General features: G+C 38.8%; 1 protein-coding gene across 9 annotated transcripts in view; it reads right to left on the bottom strand.

Annotated features, from left to right (window-relative positions):
* ALDH1A2 (aldehyde dehydrogenase 1 family member A2) overlaps positions 1-21701 on the bottom strand; it is a 399898-nt gene that overhangs the window by 77043 nt on the left and 301154 nt on the right. Inside the window, exon 2 of one of the 9 annotated variants that reach the window (XM_047864529.1) lies at positions 20415-20542. The exons of the other annotated variants lie outside the window; for them this stretch is intronic. The gene's annotated coding sequence lies outside the window, so the exon portion shown is untranslated. The remainder of the gene's footprint in view (positions 1-20414; positions 20543-21701) is intronic. 9 annotated transcript variants of the gene reach the window in all.

Raw genomic sequence — 21701 nt, 5'->3', positions numbered from 1 at the left:
ATCTGTGGATCTAAGTTCCTCCCTTTGCCCCCCTATACTTAAATCACACCAAAAATGCTACGAATTGTTATGAATGAGGATCTCTGAGCCTGCTGTTTCCTCCCTTCTTTACCTGACACAACATTAGAAGTTTAGTCATCTTTCAAAACTCAGTTCAAGGGGCGCCTGGGTGGCTCAGTTGGTTAAGTGCCCGACTTGGGCTCAGGTCGTGATCTCACAGTTCATGGGTTCGAGTCCCGTGTTGGGCTCTGTGCTGACAGCTCAGAGCCTAGGGCCTGCTTCGGATTCTGTCTCTCCCTTTCTCTCCGCCCCTTCCCCGACTCGTGCTCTGTCTCTCTCCCTCTCTCTCTCAAAAATAAATAAATATTTTAAAAATCACAAAAAAACCCTCAGTTAAAATACTTGATAAACCTGTCCCAAACTCTTCAGAGTTGTCTGATCATTCTCTGACTTCTGCCTGTGTATCACATCGATCTATAATACTTTACATATGTCCCCCACTTAGATTGTGGGCTCCTTAAGGATAAACACCATGTCACTATGTCATCTTTGTTTTTTGATCTCCAGGACCTAGAAAAAGAATAGTGAAATGGTAGATGCTCAGTAAATATTTATATGCATTTGTATTACCCAAGAAGCAAATTCTTTTTGTCAAAAAAACCCAAAACAATGTATGTTTTAATTCCAGGAATCAGATCCTTGGAATCCTAGAACCGTTTCTATCTATCCAGAGAAGCAGGTCCCCAGCCAACACTGAATAGTACCTAATACTGGATGCTTCCTACTTTTTCTTGTCTGGATTGAAGCTATGCAACAATCAGTTTCCCTCTAGAACATGGCTTTGGATAGACACTGTGACACCAAGATAATGGAGTTATTTACTTACCTAAGAAGATTGCAGAACCATGCACCTTGCTAAAACTCTTTAGGATAAAGGTGGTTCAGAAGGAACCCTTTTACTCTGGGGGCACTAGATAATGACACCGGAGTTCTTGGGAGGAACCTGAAACGCAGAACTGCAGTCCCTTCATCTCACCACTGCCAGTAGTGTGGTTCATTATTTAACTATGCTTAGGGGCTTGTTTATAAAGGGATATCACTTTCGTGGTCTTATTTTCTATTACAGCAAAAGGAAGAGGGGGAGGAAGAGTGCTTGTGTTCTGTTCTTGGTTTCAAACTAAATGTTCAGCTAGTCTCCTAGCTTCCCCAACCCTCAGTTTCTTTATCTATGATAAAGAATGATGATTTACCTATAATAAGTGAAACTTGGTAACTGAAGATAGGCTAATCTATGGCACTTGTGATAAAACTTCTGTCCAGCCCCTTGACAGATATTGATAATCAATCACAATATCTTCCAGTTGAATTTCTGAAAACTTTTCAACATGGCATTTTAGAAAGCTACTGCCAACTGAATGGAAGATGTCCCTGAGGACGTAAAAGTTCTAACTCTGTGAATCTGACGTACTGGCTACAGAACACATATGGCCACCAGTGGGCGCTCAATAGGAAAGTTTATCAGAAGTTCTGGGACACCGTAGGTTTGTCTTGCTTCTCCAAGTGCATGTTGACACTTCTATAACCATTTCAACAACACCTCTCTATGTCCAGAGCAGAGTCCATCCTCTGGGTTCAAAAGTGGCGGTCTCCTTTTCCAATTATGTCTAGCACTTGAACATGTAACTGATGAACTAGAAAGATACCATTTTGAAAAAGCACAATTTGGGTGGAAAAAAATCCTGCAACAAACATTTTAAAACTTAGGCAAGCTCATCACCAAGCACAATTGGTAACTGCCCACCTTCCCCCCCAAACAGTCTTAATGCTTGTTGTGAAACTATGAGGTTCGACACGATCATACTTTACCAGCCAAATCTTACTAAAGGATCACTTTAAAAGACACTAATGGGGGGCACCTGGGTGGCTCAGTTGGTTAAGCATCCCACTCTTGGTTTCAGTTCAGGTCATGATCTCACGGTTTGTGAGTCTGAGCCCGCATCAGGCTCTGTGCTGACAGCACACAGCCTGCTTCAGATTCTGTGCCCCCCTCTCTCTCTGTTCCTCACCAGCCTGCGCGCTCTCTCTCTCTCTCAAAAATAAACATTAAAATTTTTTTTAAAAAAGGAACTAACAAGTGAGTATCTTTTTCTTGCTCTAAATATGGTTAGTGGAGGCTGCTTGGGTTAGGAAGAGAGAGATTCACAATGCTGGAAGGGGCCCTAGATATAATGTATGCAAATGAAAAATGTTACTAAATAAATTTCTCAAAAGAAGCCAATGACTTGCACAAGGCCACATACCCCACTAGTGGTAGAATAATAGGGACTGGAACCCCCATGTCCTGATTCCCATTCTAGTGCTTTTTCTAAATTTAATCTTTGCTAATGTTTCTTTGGAAAGCAAATTTGATGGTTGACCAGGGAATCAGAGCAACCGTCACTGCATTTCTTCCACAAGGTCTCTTAAACATTACTCTGCACAAGGAATTTTGCTCAAGTCCCTTTTTTCTTCAATACAATCAATGCAGATGATAGCGAAATAATTTTTAATTTCCTTTCTTGAAAGCAAAACGTGTTAGGGAAACAGTGGTGATTTACATTCCTAATGTGATTCTGCTTAGAGATGAGGTCCTGGGATATTTTCTGCAGCCTCCTGAGGTGCAGAAGCAGGAACTTCTGGCAGAGAACAGACAGCAACCTGACTATTGTGATCTTCAGATAATAAATTATTTCTTGGGCTTATTAAAGAACAACTTTGTGCTCTTACAACAACAGGGCTATATTTGAGGGTGCAGGAAGGATACTTCAAAATCATCCTAATGACTTCCCACAGGCCAGTAGGTCTTGGATAAGAAAAGAAAGGGAATGGCCAGCCTTGACTGATTTAGGAGCTGGTTACAATTTCACTGCATCAAAGTGATTCCTTTTTCATACTTTCCTTTCTCCATAGAATCTAGGTATCCACGGCTGAATAAGAAAAGGGCATCAAATGCCAAAATCTTTATAAAATGGTCACAGCTGTTTGATTCACAGTCACTTCTCCTAGCTAAGGGAATTAAAGTAAAAATTCATGATGGCACTTTGTTAGGGACACTACACACAAGCATTTGGGGAAAAAGAATCTCTAAGTGTAATTCCCTCCTGTAAATATTTCATAACATCCTAGATTCTGGGCAAGAAATGTCATTTATTTCCCCACCTCAGAAATTTTATCCCCTTCCTGAAGGAATGTGTTTAAGAACTCTAACAAGTACAATACTACAACAAAGTCTTCTGCCAAACATTAGTGTCCTTTTCCAGGGCACCTGGGTGGCTCGGTTAAGCTTCTGACTCTTGATTTCTGCTCAGGTCATGATCTCATGGTTTGTGAGTTCAAACCCTGCATCTGGTTCTGCACTGACAGTACTGAGCCTGCTTGAGATTCTCTCTCCCACCCCTCTCTCTCTGCCCGTCCCCAGCGCATGCACGCTCTCTCAAAAGAAATAAACCTTAAAAAAAAAAAAAAAAGTGTTCTTTCCCAAATCTGAAAGGAACAGGTATCTCAGTGTCCAAGAAGGGAGGTCTGAAAGATGAGTGGAGTACATGGTTGTGTCTCTGGATTAAGACAGTAAGGACCATAACGACAGGCTTTCTGAAAGCCAATTCAATGTGACTGGGCTGGTTTATACTTTCTGTTGTTGTTTGTTTGTTGTTGTTGTTGTTTTCCAAATAAGACCATCAGGATAGCAACATGCAAGTCTGTTCTCTCCTCAAGACAGGTATAGAGACTGAAGTTGCTTAACGTATTCAATCATAATGATTAAATGTCATGAAGGTTGTGTCTATATGCAAAATGAAATAGAGATATAAGGAAATTCACTGAGGACTGAGGTGATTAATCTTGTACATATTCCTTTATTTGCCTTATAGAACAACCAGAGTGGAGGTGCTAAGAGCCAAAAGATCTCCATGTAAATACCACTCTGCCTTTTACCACTTATGCAATCCTGAGCCATCTTTAAATAGACTCTCAAACTCTTTGAGCTTTGTTTCCTTCTCTGTAGGAACAGAAATAAGGCTCGTCCACCTTGCAGGGCTGTTGTACAATTAAGTGAGATAAAATGTGACTGTGCCTGAGGCTTAACTGGCTAGGATGAACTTTCTTCCCTCTCGAAGATCCTTGAAAAGAGCTCTCTTGGCTTCATTTGGTTTTCTCCGTACTCTAATAGAGCACTTAACATGCAGTCAGTGTTCAAAAGACATAATGGATCATACTCCTGGGACAGAAGTGAAGACGGACTTCGGATTGGCTGTCTACAGGGATCCGACCCATCTAACAGTGGCTTTACGTGGTTTTCTAAATCTCAGTAGTTACGTGGAGAAAGACCCAAAACAGGGAACTTAACCACACAAGCCAAGCCACATCACTTGGCCACTTTTGCACCAGGAAGATAACAGAAGACAAATCAGGCTTGCCACACTTTGCAGCCCACAGCAAAGTGGCTGTGACAATACAGAGATGCTGCCATGAATTTTCTAACTGGGGAATCTGACCCCCTGAGGAATTCTGAAGCAGCAGGCTTTAATAGGAGTTAGGTGTAAATAATTTCCTATCCTCAATGAATCTTTGACATAAAGCTGTCATGTTTTATTTCAGTAATAAAATGTTTTGTTTTTTTAATAGTAAATGCTTCAAATGATTTGTATTTAAACCCTGCAGTAGATGGCGCCTTGGAGAGTTGAATTTTACTCGGCTTGCCACTAAACTGCTTTTGGTTCATCAAAGGAGAGTACCAGAAAACAAATCAATAACCAGAATGATGTATCTATAGAGAAAAGTTCAATTACTTTTAATTGAGCAGCATAAGGAAGTAGTTTAAGGACTTGTCATATGTTGGTTATCTCCTTTTACATGACTATTCCATTGTTTCTACGGATATACTGTACTTTAAAGAGATTTGTGGACAACAAAGAACACACAGCATGATCATTTAACTGTACAAAATTAAATTTCTATTGTAATGAAAAACTGTACTGATGACCACTTCAGTATGCTACTCTACAAAGCTAGTAGGCTTGTGAACATTATAATCAAAGGTAAAAAGGTTATTTTTAACTTCAATGAAAAACATCCCCATCTTCTTTTACTTCTAATTAAGAGGCTACCTATATAAAGTAAAATAATGAAGCAAATATTCAGAACCATCCTGTTGAAACATTTAGGTAGGTAGAGCAAAAGTGGTTCTGTTGACTTCCATTTTTTCCTCTGCTTCACGCCAAAACATCTGGCTAAAAAGTGAAAAAACACCCAAATGGCATTGTATAGGAAAACACCTAGATGATTGATTGCATTTTGCACTTTAAAGTCAGTGTTTCGATATTATAGAGACATGGCCTTGGTTCAATAGGTGTAATCTCTTCCAGGCAAAAGCATGGTTTCATAAAGCTTTGACAAGGACTAACTTACCAGTTCTAATTTTAAAGTAATTAACTATTTTTTAATAACTGACCCAATTTGTATTCTCTGAACCCCACTTACCCTGAGTCCCAGGCTAAAAGACAGGAAGAAGGAAAAGTCTTCACTAGGAAAGACTGCAATCTTGACTTTCAAAGTATGCAGACAGCACAAGGTCAAAAGAAATGAGAAATGAGAGGCAACATTTTAAAACAGCTTTAAAATATTAATCTAAAGCGACTGTGCCAGAGTATTTTAAAATGAAGGTTGTATGCCCAACACATTACACTAATGTGCGTAATTACATGAATTGTGTTAATCCTGGAAACAAATAAATTATAACATGAGCAGTGAGGTAGCAGAGATCCACCCAGCTTTTCAAATATCCATCTAATCTCATCTGTTTCTGAAAGTGAAAGGACACTGATGAGAGCCCAGAGACAAAAGGTCATTCATTAGTCATGTTCCCCAGAGGACAGTTCAGTTTGGGGCAGCCTTCCAGGAACAAGGCTAGATCTGAATGAACTGGAACGTGAGGAAGGAGGCTGGCCTCTTTCTCCAAAGGAGGCTGACTGGATCATTCAGATTAAAGAGCTCTGGGGTTACCTGTGATACAGATTAGGGAAGGCATAGGGTTCCATTTGACTCAGGATTCCAAGGGTCATATTCCAAGGGCAGGATATTTCTACCACAGACTAAATTGTGGCAGATAACAAACTGTTATCATATGACTGGTTTGACTAGCACCCAGGTTGAATCTCATGAAGGTCCTTTTTAGTCTTCTTTCATCACAAAAATGGGCAAAGGTATCCTAAAATCACGTTCTGCCTCCTCATTTCTCTCCTGCCATTTCATAATGGGTATAATTCCTTTTGTATAAAGATTCCTAGATGGCGTGACTTGGGTATGGCATTTAAATTTTCTGTGGCTCAATTTTCTCATCTGTAAAATAAGATAATAAAACCACCTTGGGATACCTGGCTGGTTCAGTGGGTAGAGCATGCTACTCTTGATCTCTGGGTTGTGAGTTCAAATTCCACATTAGGCGTGGAGCCTACTCAAAAAATTAAAATTAAATAAAATAAAAAATAAAATAAAATAAAATAAAATAAAATAAAACCTCCTCATCGAGTGGATGTAAGAATTAACTAGATTACTCAAAAGTCTGGAATAGTGTGTACTCAGAACTTCTAACTGATTCAGATTCTGAATGTAAACAACCAATTCAAGACAATTTATTAGTGCTCTTAAAAAGCTAGTCACTGATTGTTCTGTGTTTACTCATTCATTTACTCTTCTCTCCATTGCTAGTAACTAAGATCTCTTCGAGAAACCATCAGAGATAAACAGGGGGGAAGGATAGGTGGAAGAAGGTAACGATGGTGAAGGCCATCCGACATATTAACTGGTCTCCTGTAATTTCTGATTGCTACTCTCTTCTGACTACCATAAAGACAGGTCAGTGCAGGCTGGTTCACACATCCCAGGGTTTCCTGGGCGGGAGAGGGTCTGAGCGGTGGTGTGGGAATGTTCTTTCAGAAGAGGAAACTCAGCAAAGGGCTTTCATGCCGTCCTGTCAGTCTTGAGAAAGCAGGAATGTAACATGATTTCTTTTGTCTTGTGCTTGGAAACAAATGTTCCTTTGCCTATCTTCTCTAGGTTTAATTAGTCTTCTGTCTTTCTCAGAAATCAGCCTGTTCATTTGCAAATGGCAGACATCAGAAAGGGTAGTGACTATGAGTGTAGGTGTTGGGGGGGAAGGAGGCTGAAGTGTTTATTTTCAAAGCCACAGGGGTCCCCATTTGAAAAAGCACCCAGCTTATCTCAATGTTTTTGTTTGTATGATTTTGAATTAAAAGGTTGGAGCAATTCATTTAGGAGATTAAGCTGTCTTTACAATGAGCCTAGCGGCTTTATTCACTAGTATCGTTATGGTTTTTAAAAAACGTTTTCTACTACACTCTTCATTAGTGCAACAATTTTTAAAGATTCCTTGAGTCTTTGATTTTTAATGCCAATTAATTTTACATTAAAATGATGTTCATTGCTGGTCGCCAATAAAAATCACAAACCATATGTATAATAACAGTTTAGGGTTGACAGTTTTAGCAAATGAAATACAGGATGCCCAGTAAAATATCAATTTCAGAAAAACCAATTAAATTTCAGTATAAGTATGTCCCCAAATCACAGGGAAATCATGGTGCATTCTTATATTTAAAAAGTATTTGTTATTTACCTAAAATTCAAATTTAACTAGACGCTGTATATTTTATCTGGCAACCCTACCAGGTTTTCATGGAAATTGTACAAGCTCCACAAATGCCAAGTAGAAACTAGGAGAAACTCCATTTCATTACTTTATTATTATACTTAAACTCGCTTCTTGCAGAGCTCAACTTCATCAGTCAGAATAATACTCCCCAGTATATGAACAAATAAACGGATACCTTGGGAAATCAAGTGAATTGTGACTACAGGATGGGACTGAGTTCTAACCACCAAAGGCCATTCATTTATGGTAACTTTCTCATTGTGAAAAAGTGAACCACAAAAGGGACAACTGGTATCTTTAGCTGAATTAGAACTTAATGTCATGAACTACTACATATAAATACCAATGTCATCTTTCATTTATGTTACAAAGCAAACATCCTATGCAGAGAGAGGCTGAAACACCCCAGCGCCCATCCTAAAATTGAAGAGGCCTTTGAAACAATAAATGAGTGATTTCTCCACACTAAACATTTGCTTGTGACAGTAAACAAAAAGCAAGCTGAATTTTATATAGCACAATCATTTTCGTGTATCTGTTGATGCAGTTAAAAGAAGAGAGCAATTACTGAATTTTTTCTTTCAATTAAAATTATAATTATTGCCCTTGACTCAAATCTTAGCAAATACTCTCAAATATAATTATATCTATGTTGTATATGATTAAATTCTTCCTTATTGCTCTCCACCCTTACAAATATGCGAAAAGATCTGTGTGACACCTTCCTCTACCCCAGGAATTTAATTGTAATATTTACAGTAATTAATTCCTAAAACCCGAGTTAATAAAATGTGATAATGAACTAATAAACCTAACTGTGCATAGCTTATAGAGTCAATTTCATTACCCTAAAGCCACATCTAATATTTAGGAAGACAGATTTTTTTTTTTGCAGACCTCAAATCGCCTTAATTTTTCTTTCCTTTTTGTCTTTCTTTTTAAAATAGGCACCTTCTTGACAAAGGAAAAAAGGAAAGGAGATGTCAAATGAAAAGCTCAAATTAACCTTCAAATATCTAATCAAGAAATCTCTACTTGCCACTTAAACAAGATATTAGAAAAATCTTGCTAGGACTTAATTTTGAAATAAGCTCGCGTTGGAGGTAAGTCTTGCTAACACTTGAAATTGCTAAGAAATGCCACCAAAAGCCGCCACTTGACCCAGAATTCCTCTCCAAGAAAAACTAGCCATAACTACATGTGGGACCTTGTATGAGAAACTGCCAGAATGTCAACTTCATTTGCAGTGGCCCCATATGGCCTGATCGCTCTCCCTGGCATGATAAATCACTGGCAGAATCCTTACCTTCCTACGTTTGATCTCTGCTCAGCAAGATGTGGTTTTGATGTGAAGAACTCCAGATCTCTTAGGTCAGAGACAAATAGCAGTGGCACTGACCTGCAAAGTGCTAAGTCTCTATTAGACTCAAGTGAAAAGCCATAGGCTTCTGACAAGCTCCCTCGCCACAGACTTTACTCGACCCACCGTGGTTTTCAAGAGCTCAGCCTGACAGAAGAGCTGCTGAGATGGCTGGGAGGAAATGCCAACAAACCTTTTCTTTCTACCACTATTACCTAGTATTAAAATCAATCTTCTCTAAGATTTGAAGAAGGAATTCTCTTGGGAGTCACTGGTCTGATTTCTAGTACTCTAAGTCTTTAACGAACACAATGTTTTTTTAATTTCCGGTGGCTCTTTATGACACTGTGAAATCATTCATATATGAAGAATCATGAACAGATTTCTGTGGACTGCTTTCCGGTAATTATAAGGAAATCCTTGGGAAAATATTTTAAACATTGCTTCGAGTGAAAATTTGGGGTCCAAGAATAGGGGCTTGCAAATAGACGTACAAACAAGTTCAGTATTTTCCTTCTGATCCTCATAATCCCAGGTTCGGGCCCAGGAAATGAAAGAATTCTGAAGGGTCAGGGTGGGGTAAGGAACTCTTACAGCTCTTTTCCTCCAGTTCTTTTCATAAGTAGGTGGATTAATAATACACATCTCATTCTACCCTATGATTTTATAAGTAATAAAACTGATGTCCAAGGAATTTAAGTAACTAACCCAGTATCACAAAGCATTTTCCTATTCCCAGAGCCTAATATAGAAGAGAGTACTCAATAAGCTATCCAGTAATCTGTTATTTGTTAATTCCATGAATCTTTATCATGTGCCTATGTATACAAGGAACTGTTAAAAAGCATACATTAGTGGCAGAATTGGGCTCATTCTGCTTCCTTGTTCATTACTCCACAATGCACCCTAAAGATCTTCTGTTTCAAAGAAAGGGGTAGGTGAGTGGGACTGAAGGAGGGAAGTTATTCAGCCTAAAGTATGTGTGTGTGCGCACGCGCACGCGTGTGTATATATATGTATGTTGCTCTCACTAGAAAGTTATTCATTTCAAAACACTTTACCTGGAATTCACTTTCTAGCTGTGGTATTTTGTCTGTTAGTCACCATGCAAATGAAATCACAATTTTATTTTCTAGTGCTCATTCACTTATTAATTCACTCAAACACAAAAATATGTGCACAACACTTTGGGTGTCAAGACCACCATGATAACCGGCTTTTATGAAGATTCAAATCCAGGAAGGAAACTAGTCTACACATCAAGCAAAAACTGGATCCCTTACTTTGGCATTGTCAAACACACAAGTTATTTAACAGTAATAATAAAAATGAAGATCTGAAACAAGCCTTAAAAAACCACATTTGAAAGACTTCTTGCAACAAGTTCAGAAGCTATTTGTTATTGTAAAAATAACTACACAGTCATTCCAAGAATGGTAAGACTAAAATTAGTATAAAACTTTAGTTGGCTGAAGTGATGAAGAACGCTGAGAAAGCAGTGCGCTATCACTTTAACAGCTGCATTATCTCAATAGCCGCCCCCTTTACACCACTCACAATTAGAGACACTCATAAATAAGCCCCTCATTAGCTCGCTGGAGAACGAAGTTGGTGACTCTGCAAGTGTTCATTCAAAGCAGAATGTTTGGTTTATTTTTTAGCTAAATGTAGTTTATGTACCCGTGTTTGTACGTACACGTCTATACTAAGTGTTGAGCAGTAATCTCTCTCCTTAAGTCAGATCATCAAGAGTTCCAAAAATCACTGTTTAGTGTACTTCTTTTCCAAGCCTTCTCTTTTTCTCTGTTGGAATTCCTGGTAACAATACCAGAATGTGGGCAAACCTCATTAGTCTCCCTGCTGTTTACAAGACAGGATTTATGCTCAATGTGCTGAACACAAGGACACACATCACTAAATGGCTCCAACTACCACCCAGGCTCTAATCTGAGAAATTTTTCACTCAGTACAAATACCTATCGGCACGGAGGAACACGGAAGAGCAATTACGGCCAACACATGTAGTCTTTTAAGAGTACACCAATAAATACCCATTTGTGGAGGTTAATTTAATGCAACCCAGGCTGTTATCTGGAATAGTGTGTGTCACCAATTCAATCCATTAAGTAATTACTAAATTCTCAGGAGGGCTCACAGAAGTCAAATGTGGTTATTCCAGGTTCATTGCTTCTGGTGTCCCCGAGGACTATTCGGGCCAACAGCTGGAAGAGCTGACTACAAAGGTTCCCAGGCATAACTAGACATTTTACGAAAACAGGTAAATGAATCTGACCAAGGAATGAGGGTCATCAAAGGCTTGCCTGACAGAAATACTTAGGGAGGCAGAAGAGAAGCAGAAGAAAAGAGAAAAAGATGGAAAAGGTGAGAAGGGGTAACTCTGAGAAGTAGAGGAGAAAGGGAAATGCGTTCTCTCTAAAAGTGAAGACAGAGAAATCGGAAGACTACTGGGAGGAGATTCTTTAGATGGGATTTTTGAGCCATTTACGATAAAACATTAATCGTGCATTCCAACCACCACCCTCTGGGCACTGAAGTTCTGTTACAGTATAAACACTACATGAATTTCTGGGGTCTACTGTCTATTTCTCTATTCTGCATCCCCGCTGAGGCTACATACAATTGACAAATCTAATCGGAGTAAGATTCCAGTTGGAAGCTTTAAGTGGAAATGACTGCCCATAAAAGGCAAGGTGGAACACATCCACCTAAGTCGTTCTGGCAAGTGTCTCTACCACATAGGTTATAGTCAAGTTACACAAAATGATCGCCCATGGAAAGACAGAAAGCATTTGGAGCGCCTGAGTGGCTTAGTCGGATAAGTATCCAACTTCGGCTCAGGTCATGATCTCATGGTTCATGCGTTTGAGCCCCACGTCGGGCTCTGTGCTGACAGCTCAGAGCCTGGAGCCTGGCTTCAAATTCTGTATATCTGTCTCTGTCTGCCCCTCCCCCACTTGCATACCGCTCTCTCTCAAAAAATAAATAAACATTAAAAAAATAAAATAAAGAGGAAGCATTAGAAAGAATATGAAATATATTCGTTTTCAACAGTCTCATCATACTCACTGCCAAGTAAATCTGAAGAACCATAACAAATAAAAGCACTTTTTGAACTGAAAAAAAAAAAAAATACAAACAAGCAGGTGTTATTAAGGGCAGTATATAACTGCCCAACCAGTGGGAATCCAAAAATGCAGTTCTTTACCACAGCCTGAAGAATCACACCTAAGTATTGATTATATCAATTCTCTGTTTTTCCTTTTTTTAATGAACACTTTCACTTTTATGTCAAGTTGAAATTGTTACTAATGGTAGCTACCATACCTACTGTGACTAAGTTGGGGATCCACAGTCATAGAACTGGGCTTGGGATTATCCTATACAACACTCAGCAGAGCATTAGGCTGAGTTCAAATTTTACTGTCTTTGTCGTCGTGGTTCTTAAGCTTGTTACTGTTGTTATGAACAGAGAAGGAAGAGAACCAAGTCTTGGAATTGAAACCTACTAACTCTTGAGCCTGAAAAATTTGTTTAACTTTAATATGCTTGACTTTCTCACTTACATAGTGGGGATATTAATATAGTATCAGTATCATAGGTTGTTGCAATTATTAAATGTAATCATATGGGAAAAGCACTCTGGAAATTATAGTATTAATAATAAAAGGAACTATCAGTAGCCAGTAATGATAATAAAATCTAACAAGTATTCATTCAACAAACATTTCCTAAGCATTTCACTATACGGCACTGAGCTAGATGCTTCAGAAATACTAAGATGAGGGGCGCCTGGGTGGCTCAGTCGGTTAAGGGTCCGACTTCGGCTCAGGTCACGATCTCGCGGTCTGTGAGTTCGAGCCCCGCGTCGGGCTCTGTGTTGACTGCTCAGAGCCTGGAGCCTGTTTCCGATTCTGTGTCTCCCTCTCTCTCTGACCCTCCCCCGTTCATGCTCTGTCTCTGTCTGTCTCAAAAATAAATAAACGTTAAAAAAAAAAAAAAAAAAAAAAAAGAAATACTAAGATGAATAAGAGTTTATAATCTAATACAGTGTAGGAACAGGGAGTTACACCAAAAAATATAAGCATACAAGGCTAAAACTGTACCATTCAGGAGTAGTGTAAACAAGTAATATGGGCATTCAGAGAATGTAGGCTCATCCCCTCAAAATAAGTGTGGGACCGACAATGTCAGGTACTATGTAAGCAATAGGCACAAGAGGGCTAGCTCCAGTTTTAAGATTGGAGAATTTCATTCCTCCTCAGGTAGCTTCTTTAGAGTTAGAGATCAATAACTTAGAAATCCAAACACAAAAGTGAATGTGTAACACCAGCTTTGAGTTTAAAACACAATGAGTTAAAACATTAACGAAACATAAAGCAATGTTATTTTCAAGCCTGGTGCTAAGAAATGACTGAAATTCTCTAAGCTAACACAATGAAGCACAGTATGGAATTAGTCATTCAAGGGAAAGATCCATCAGAAATTCCTTCTCACATTATGTTAGCTGTCATCCCTCCAGTTTTCTCCAGTCCTATAAACAAATAGCACACAGTGAACCTGGTAATGCCCCTTCAAAAAATGAGTGGTGTGTGTTTAAGTGTGTGTGTGAGGGGAGGGGAACAACAATAACCAACATTTGAGCACTTCTTCTGTTCTAGGGAGTATAAGAAAGGTAGGGAAGTAACTCTTGACATGGAAAACTTACAATGATCATATCTCATTTTATACAATGACTCCTTAAAGGTAGGTTTACAGAATGCCCTACTGTTGTTAGTTTAGGGAAACCAACAAGTACTAAAATCATCCACCAAAGTAGGACTAATTTCTGATATGTTCCCATTACAGAGAAGATCAGGCTTAGAGAAAAACCACACATTCTGAACCTCCTAATATTATTCCAGAATTGCACAGAATATAATTCTGAAAAATTCTTTACACATTAATATCATTTGCTTTTCTTATATGTTACATCATTTGTCCTTAAGATTTACCTGTGTCCTTATACATAAACAAATACAAATGGGATTAATTACAGGTAGATTAAGACACAAATGAGAAAGGTAAATTTTTTAATAATAAAAGTAAACTTCAGAAGACTATGTAAAAGAATACCTTGAAAAACTTGGAATAAGAATGGATTTCTTTAAAAAAGACACCAAAAGCACTAACCATAAAGAAAAGATACAAATATTCCTCAGAGTTCCTGGGTGCCTCAGTCGGTTACGTGTCCGACTTCGGCTCAGGTCATGATCTCACAGTTCGTGAGTTCGAGCCTCCTGTTGGGGCTCCACTAACAGTGCAGAGCCTGCTTGGGATTCTCTCTCTCTCTCTCTCTCTCTCTCTCTCTCTGCCCCTCCCCTGTGTGTGTGCGTGTGTGTGTGTGTGTGTGTGTGTGTGTGTGTGTGTGTGTAGGTGTGCGCTCTCTCTCTCAAGTTAAAGAAATAAACTAAAAAAAAAAAGAAATATTCCTATTTGCATTTAAAACTACATGACAATTACACTAAAAAAGAGAAAGAAAAAGCACAAGGGGGCAGAAATTTTTCACACTGTATATAACTGTCAAAGAATTATAATCCCAAGTACATAATAAAAGGCTACAAATCATTAAAAAAAACATACATATGCAAACAGAAATGAGCAAGTGATATACTAGCCAACTCACAAAGGAGGACAGCCAAATGGCCAATACACATATGAAAAGATACTCAACCTCACAAGAAATCAATGCAATGCAAATTCAAATAGCAATGAGATACCATTTCACACAGACTGGCAAAATTTCAGAAGTATGAGAACTCCGTATTTCTGAATGGAAGTGAGGTGACGATAGAGAGTGGCAGGTACTTTGATACCTGCTGGGGGTAGCGGCAACTAGTGTAACTGTGTTGGACAGAAATTTGGCAATCCCTAATTAAGATGCAGATCCACATACCCCTTAAGCCAGCAATAATATCACTTCTAAGCATACATCCTAGAAAAGTCTCTCACCCAGGCAAGTAAGGAGATATGCTTAGGAACATTTAGTGCAACATCACTGTAATAGCAAAATGCTGGAAGTATCTTAAATGTCAATTAGAAGAATGAATGAAAATTGTAATATATTCAAGGAGTGGAATACTCTGACAATGAACGAATGACAATGTAAGCACTGCAAGTACATCCAGTAACACGGAGGAATCTTGAAAATAGCATGCTATGAAAACAAAGCAAACTGCAGCACAGTACCCTTTGTGTAAAAAAATTCAGCATGCAAAACAACAGTACATATTGTTTATGAGTACATGCAGGTGCATAGATACGAACACCTTTGAACACCTATGAGGAAGATACATGCCTCTGAGGAAGGAAGGGGGAAGTAAAGAAGGGAATGGAGGAAAGCCACAGGTGGAGTTTCAATGCAGTATTTCTTTAAAAAAGAACAGAAGCAAATACTGCCAAATGTTAAGAGCTAACAAATCTGGGTATAGTTATACATGTTTGTGATATTATTGTCTGTAATCTTCTACAGGCTGAAACATTTCATTGTCTGTCAAGTATGTCCTACGAAACAGCGCTATTGGTCTGCAGAACCTGAAACATCTCTTTACCTTCTGAATACTCATGGTGCCTTCAGGACATTCATCTCAAGCATTTGCACCTTCTATTATGCACCATGTGTGTATGTTCTCACCCCATACCCAAGTGGGAATCCTCTCCAGCCTCTTCAGGGCAGGCCCCACAATCTATGTGGTGTTTCGTGCCAGACAGTGACTAACAATGCTTTGTACACAAGCAGTCCTAAATAAATGTCAAATGAATAAACAAATTAATAAATTCAGACAAGCAAAAGGGTAGCTCTGGCTATAGTTAAAAATGACCTCGAAATAATAGAGTTAGATACCCTTCCCTGTGAAAATCAAGTTACATTGGTATGTTGGGGAGCAGACTATAAAATATAGATGAGCATTGCAAGTCACTAGTTTCAGGTTTTGCTAGGGAATTTAACCAGTCATACTGATTCCTGATCTCCCAAAAAAGGATTCAGTGTAAAAGTCAATTTCTACACCTAGGGAAGTAAGACTTTAAGCTATCCTCTGTAGACTGCTATAGATATTTCCTAATTTTACCTTATCAGGCAAGTTCTTATTTCCCCTTTCCCTTCCCACCCTCAACACTCCATTAATACACACACATCAGCCCAGAGATCTGGTGTGTGTATTGTTTGTGGGCACTGGGGAAAGAGGGAACCAGGTTACATCTGCCTGTTACTAGGTTTACTTAAAACCACAATATTTTGCAAGATCCACTTACCCGGAGGTAGATTCCATCATACGTGTGGGAAGAGCCACCCACTTATACCACTTTTTGTTTGACTAAGTTTAAGGTCCCTAAAAATGACCTGGGGCAAAAAAACAATCCCTAAGAGTCAGTGGACTTGAAATCAGAAGACATAGGCTAGAGGAATGAAAAGTATGTACAAGAAAATGTATAAAAATATAATCTTTAATTATTTGGAAATTTCCTCCTTATAGTTTATAATCAATTAAGATTGGAAAGTGTTTGGGTACTCATGATATCCTAAATTCTTTGTAAATAAGAGACAGGTATGTCTAGTTTTTCACTGGACAAGAGGTTTCATCTTTCCAGAGATCTAGGAGTAAAGCAACTGTGACTCCGGCTCTCCAAAGGTCAGATTGTGACGAGGAAAGGAAACAGAGCAGATAACTGCTTCTGGAGGTACCAAGGCTGAGCTGAAGTGAGAAGAAAAGTTCTTTCTACAATAAAAATTAAAATGTTCACTCACAGACATTCTAATTTTTAACCACATTCTACAGAGGTCAATAACCCCCCGTGTTTAGCCCCAGGGAAATTTTGTTGAGAGCCTAGCAAACGTCTAGGTGGTGAAGCACCCAATTATTATTCCAACTGGAATTTTCAAAGGCTGGAAGTATTTCCAAATCATGTCACACAACAGAGCTGTGCTGTAAATAAACTCACTGAGAGTTAAGATTTTGAAGGGGAACAATGTAAACCTGGCTTCATCTTTTTTATTTTTTTTTAATGTTTATTTTTGAGAGAGAGACAGAGACAGAGTGCAAGTGGGGGAGGGGCAGAGAGAGAGAGGGAGACACAGAATCTGAAGCAGGCTCCAGGTTCTGAGCTGTCAGCACAGAGCCTGACGTGGGGCTAGAATTCACAAACTATGAGATCATGACCTGAGCTGAAGTCAGACCCCTACTCAACTGAGCCACCCAGGTGCCCCTTTAATTTTTTTTAATGTTTATTTTGAGAGAGAGAGAGAGAGGGAGAGAGTGTGCGCACGTGCGCGCATGAGGGGGGGGGGCAGAGAAAGAGGGGGACACAGAGTCTGAAGCAGGCTCCAGGCTCTGAGCTGTCAGCACAGAGCCTGACTCAGGGCTCAGACCCACGAACCATGAGATCATGACCGGAGCTGAAGATGGACACTTAACCCACTGGGTCACTCAGGTGCCCCAAACATAGCTTCATCTTAAAGGCCAAAAAACAAGCAATGGAGAAATGCCAGAGGTAAGAAATCCCTAATTTGGATAATCTCATATATCTGAAAGGTAAAATGGAATGGAGCTCAAAGATAGATCTGAAAAAGCAATTAAAAATTATCCAAAGTCGGGGCGTCTGGGTGGCTCAGTCGGTGAAGCGGCCGACTTCAGCTCAGGTCATGATCTCGCGGTCCGTGAGTTCAAGCCCCGCGTCGGGCTCTGTGCTGACAGCTCGGAGCCTGGAGCCTGTTTCAGATTCTCTGTCTCCCTCTCTCTGACCCTCCCCCGTTCATGTTCTGTCTCTCTCTGTCTCAAAAATAAATAAACGTTAAAAAAAATTAAAAAAAAATTATCCAAAGTGACATTATGGCAATCACTTCTATATGCATCAGATTTGGTGTTTGAGGGGAAATGACTGGTTTTGAAATGATTTGTTGCAGCAAATAAAGAAATTAATGAAATGCTAGAAGGGCTTTCAAAATAGTCACTGCATTTTATTTTCTGGAAGCTGCCAAACTGGGCAGTCAGAACCAATGAAAAGTCTCTTTAGCTTTAAATTATAGGAACAAAGATACCTTCCCATTTCTAAAAGGTATATATACTATCTGAGAATGTACTCAAATGCTGCCATACCTCCCAGATTTATGTGCCAAAGACTTGGCAACACCTTTGCCCAAACTACTTAAAATGCCAGAAACGGTTGTCTGCCATCTGACAATTAGGGTAAGCCACCTGGGTGTACTGAGGCATATTAATGCCAGATTTCGCCACAGTGTCAGATATCTAATTTGATTCTTTAAAAACTGGCTGGGAAATTGATTTAGTGACTTTTTAGTAAAGAGAAGACCTTAGTAGAGAAACCGCCAAGGGATCTCATTTGATGGAAATGTAGGGAAAACATATAAGGGACCCACAGTTACCCAGAATATTAAACTCTCATGGCTAATTAAAATAGTAAACAATGGCCTGTCTTGTAAAAACCTTACTGACCATACAATTCTGATCTTTCTTAAAATGGGCCTGCATTAATTCGTAACTACAAATGTAAAAATGAAATGGAATTAGTCCTTGGCTAATTATCATTATATGTACTTTCACACAGTTTTTCATTTAGCCCTCACAACAACCCCTAGTAAGTACATATATGACCAAGGTTTGAACAAAGACCTACTTTAACTCAGAGCCTTTCTTTTTCCAAATCAAGAACTTACAAACTTTTTCTAAAATATAGGCCATATAGTCTCTGTTGCAACTGCTAGACTCTAGCATTGCAGTCTAAAAGTAGCTCCAGACAATATATAACTGAATGGGTGTGTCTGTGTTCCAATAAAGTTTTGTTTACAACATCACACAGATAGTCTGTAGTTTGTTGACTACCACAAGCTGTCACTGAGATAATTAAAGCAGACAAAAATATACACCAGTATTTCTATTTCATTATCCGACTGCGAAAGACTAGAGACAGAAGTGCATATGTTGGTATTTGAGATGTTTTTGATCTGCTCATATTTGAGATGTATTTGATCACTGTGCTTGTGTAATGCAACAGAGAACTTATATTATGCATGCCTGGCTTCTCTTAAGCCTTGCTGCAAGGAAATCAGACCTCACACACATAACAGGCTTCTCAGAGTATCTTCTACCCTCAAATAGAAAATCTATTATTCCTCATTTTATAGAAATAGACGACAGAATTGCCTCAGCAAATGATGATTCCATATGGTAGCAGAATCCTGTACAGAAGGCATCAGGGCAGGACTCCAAGAGAATTATCTATTTCAAGCCCTACAATAAAGTTGTTTAGCAATACAGTTCTTTTGCAAATCTGAGGTTCCTATAAACATGAGGTGTTATTCATAATTTATGATAAAAACAATCTTGATTAGAGATTTGGAAACAATTAGACCCACACCATGTTTTAAGAAATAATCTCTGCAAGGCACCTGGGTGGCTCAGTTGTTAAGCATCCAATGGCTCAGGTCACGATCTCACAGCTCATAGGTTCGAGCCTCAAGTCTGAGCTGTCAGCTCAGAGCCTGGAGCCTGCTTCAGATTCTGTCTCCCAGTCTCTCTCTGCCCCTGCCCCGCTCGAGTGCTTGTGTGCTCTCTCTCATTAAAAAAAAAAAAAAAAAAAAAAAAAAAAAAGAATCTCTGAAATAGGCAAGAATCTGATTTTTAAAAAAAGTAGAACATAAAAAGTAGTTAAAGTCGGGGAATCAAAAGCCACATGATGTAGCTTCTTCCTAAGAAGAGTAGACCAGCACATATTCTCCCCATGTTTGCAACAGAAAGAACACACAAAAAAATAAAGATGTAAACTCTCTCTCTCTCTCTCTCTCAAAAAAAAAAAAAAAGTATGTTACTGTTAGGAAAAGCGAAGTGTATTATGGTCAGGAAAGATCCATCAGTTTTTTAAAAGTCAAGGCCAAGGTCTTTCTTATCAAGTATTTCTACTTCTTCCTATTCGCTCTCCTTCAAAAGGTTTTGCAAGGATCAGATATGGTACACGTTAAAGTGCTAGGTAAACTATTAGACCCTATAACCAATGTAAGTGGCATTATGTATTTTTTATCATTATTTGTTACTACATTGATCAACTGAACTACTGCCATGCTGACAATTTTTGGCGATCAATCTTTCTAATAAGATCCTAAGCTCCTGGAAGGGAGATGCCCAATTAGCTTAACAGGGAACACTGTTGTTAGGAATACTAACAACACTCAGTGGTCACCCAAACATCCTTTGGACAGAATTGAAATTGACAGCAGAAAATAGAAAATGTTCAATAATAAGATTTTAAATAAACAAATAAATAAGTAGAAGTTACCCAATGCACATTTGCTCTGATTTTCAGTTGTCTTTTATTTTTTCTCTTCTAGTTTAGTAGTTTAGTAGGTTAGTACTCCATTAATGTTCCTTTCTTCCCTCTGTTCTAGCTCCTCACAGAATCAGATGCTGGAAGAAAACACAACCCTTTATGTTACTGTCAATTATAGGCATAAACTGTCACTGAAAAAATGCTCAACACAGAGACAGCACAATGCCTCTGCGTGTGTGCACGTGTGTATAATGGGGATGTGGCAGTAGAAAGAAACTAGTAAAGACAGAAGAGACGACAGAGACAACAGACAAGGTAGGGGTGGGATAAAGACAGAAAGATTCCAAAGACCTTCTGGGAATCTGGAAGAAATCTCCCCTGCAGTTAAGGGCAGTTGGTAAAGTGCTAGCCTTAATTTTACAACATGTGAACTCTGATAATATATTCAGCCATACAAAGTTTGAAAAATCAGACTGATGAAACAGAAACAACTCAGAAAAGTTTTAATTCACAGAAACACACCTAAAACCAATCAGATTCCTGCAATAGCTGGTAAGCAGTCTTCTGAGGATCCGAGCAGGAGAGTATACGCTGTCTTGGCCTTAAAGTGGTCACCTCGCTACTTCTTGTTGGTAAACTTAACGCTTTCTTGACTAATGCAGTCTTTTCTTTAAAACAACAACAACAACAACAACAACAACAACAACAACACCCCCCCATATTCCTTAATAAGGAATCATTTTTAAAACCTGGGATCTAGATTGCTGCATTAAGGAAATAAAACTAGATCTATACCAATGATGGTATTGCCACTGATCATTAGTCTAAATCGGGTACTGGAACTTCAGACAGGTAGGCTTATTTTAAAAACTAAATGTAAAATCACTACAAGAGCACAAGTTAAGCCCTTTCAGTATCTATGGGGACTGAACTGTAATTCTGGAGTATTTTCACTGGACCTTTGACAAAGATGTAAGTTTTATTTCTAATAATCTCCCCCACTTCCCCCTTCATAAAAAATGAAAAATACATAAGATCATAGATCTTAAATGCAAGATCATAAATGCAAAGTTTTCTAAATGCATGCAACTTGAAATTCTCATAATCTGACATTTACACGTAGGCAGTGGCTTTATGTTGGTCCCCAAATCACATTTACAAATCTTATCGTGATACCCTTAAAGATGCATTCGTTCAACAAGACAAAAATGATGAAGGATCCATCTTGTTTATCCTGCACGGCTTTGTGACACAAACATGGGATTTGTTTCCTATGTATGTGTTCTTCAACAAGCC

Source organism: Prionailurus viverrinus, chromosome B3, assembly GCF_022837055.1.
Source record: "Prionailurus viverrinus isolate Anna chromosome B3, UM_Priviv_1.0, whole genome shotgun sequence".
NCBI classification, from domain to species: domain Eukaryota; kingdom Metazoa; phylum Chordata; class Mammalia; order Carnivora; family Felidae; genus Prionailurus; species Prionailurus viverrinus.
Note: the sequence above shows the minus strand (reverse complement) of the source record. Positions and strands in the feature narration are given on the sequence as shown.